We start from the raw sequence: 2,394 nt of genomic DNA, 5'->3' as shown, positions 1-2,394 counted from the left end.
CTTAGAGTTTGGAAGTATGTTTTTTCTTGTATATATAATTAGATATCTCAAAGCCCCTGCGAAAAGCATAAGATAAAATTTATTATGTGGTTTTTCTTACTAGAACAATAGATCTCAATAAATGTTTTGACCAAATTCCAAATTCATGTATGGGTCGATTGTCTGTTGATCTTAATTTCCCCCTTACTGTGCATATGAAAAGAAAAACATGTAATACCAAAGCAATGATATTCAGGATGCAATCGTTTCTCCAAAATTGAAGAGACATGTAAGATTTTGGATCATATCTGTAAAGGGGTCTGTCTGTTTATAAATCCGTGGGCATTACGATCACACTGAGAAACGAATACGTCACCTTGGGATTAAAATGGTGGATCCAATCAGCAAATAGGAGGATATGCAAAATCAATATTTTATCTTTGTCTTCGCTGTCAATTGTGCCATATACAAAACGCGCTATTTAAGAAAACTGTGCCAGAAAAGAGTGGGAAGGGCAGTTCATTTAAAAGTTTATGTAAAAATTTAAACATATTTTGAACAATGATTCAGATTTTTTTTCTGGCGTTTTCGATAGAACTTGATTATTACAAAAAAAAAAAAAAAAAGATAAATCGAGAGATACTGGAATGATGCAACTCTTTTGGTTAATAATCACTTAGAAATCTTATCCTATTCCTTATCTTTTAATGCATATCATCGTCATAATCATTCTTTATTGACATATTTTTATTCTAAAAGGACCATATCTCCGCGACTGTGAAAGTGCAAAATTGAAAGAGGATAAGTTTTTGTAAAAAAAAAATTCATTTCAAAAAGATTATTATATCATCTCAATTTTAATCCAATTTGCTTCACAAATTTATGATATGATGTTTCTTCATGTCAGCAAATAATAAGATAAATATTTGAAAATGGATGTTAGAAAAATAATTAAAGATAAAATCGGTGGAATTTTTTTCCCACGAGCTTTCTAGAATGCTAACATTATTTAATGAATTGTGTGCTTCATTACAATACAAATAAAGCCGAGTTCGAAGAGAGCCGAATTTACTCAAATTTCTTTTCACCAATGAAGTCCAAAATTTGACGATGATCCTTCATTTTGGTCAAAAAGATTACGGTAAAGAATTCTAACTGACTTTCATATCGCAATGGATAGAGCCACGCAGATAATTTCCCATGCATATTTGAAATTCAGAAATATATTAATTATAATGATCTCCATCTCTTATATTTATTTCTAATAATAATGAAAATGAAAGTGTGTGTGTGTGTGTGTGTGTGTGTGTGTGTGTGTGTGTGTGTGTGTGTGTGTGTGTTGGCATTCTACAGGACAGACCGTTTGATCAACAAATACTACAACATTTAACACACATATTTCTTGAAAAGTGAGAATGTGCCATCTTGAAGCGATTTATTTGAAATTTTAATTTATTAAAAACTAAGTTGAATTTTGTCGTTTCCACGCGATAACTTCTGAAAATATTAATGCACAAAACAAATTTCACATTGTTTCAAAATTCAAAAAAATTATCATTAAAATAATATTAATTTAATAGTCACGCAAATTTTTCTAATACTTTCAGTTATATTTATATGAGCAGAGAATGACTGTTGTAAATGCAAAATAGTACTTCACATGATTTCATAAATTAATTAAAAAAATTTGATATTTTACTAGCATAAAAACAATATATACATCTTAGAAACCTCTATTTCAGAAATTTTCTGTTGCAACTGATCCATATAAAATAAATTATTGTTTTTTCGTTATATAGTATTTGAAGTTCAACTTCTTACATATTATTTTCTTATTTGAAAACGATATATTATCTTTTATCTTAACTTTTGTAGTTTTTATTAAAGTTAATTTTTCTTATTTTATCTTTGTCATTTAACTATTATTGAGAATCAAATTGAAATTTTGTATCAAAATCTATCTACTATTTTAAAAGTTTTCAATTGGGTGGCCCTTGATTTTTTAGCGATTTTTTTGAAGCCAAGATCGGCGCCAAAGGGAAGGACAAATACACCAAGATCGGCAACGCAACAGTAACGTCAATAAAAGCAAAACATTATGGAAACCAAAAGTAGTAATTTATCTTTAAAATTTGTCGCCAATCGAAGGGGCACCCAAATCTACACTAGGTTCTCAACTATTTAAAATCAAATCTTTTTAAAATCAAAACAATTTCTTACCGATAGCTTCTAAATGGTGCAGAAGTTAGGTTCAGAAAGCATATAAGAAATTAGTTTTAAAAACAATATAGACGGCTGAAACTTTTACAATTCGAATAAACTAAAGCAATCAATACTAATAATATAGATAACGTGTATTTGTTGGCGCTCTAAAGGCCAGACCGTTTGACCTAGAGTCAGAAAATTTGGCACATG

Source organism: Argiope bruennichi, chromosome 7, assembly GCF_947563725.1.
Source record: "Argiope bruennichi chromosome 7, qqArgBrue1.1, whole genome shotgun sequence".
NCBI lineage: Eukaryota > Metazoa > Arthropoda > Arachnida > Araneae > Araneidae > Argiope > Argiope bruennichi.
This window is presented reverse-complemented; position numbering follows the sequence as displayed.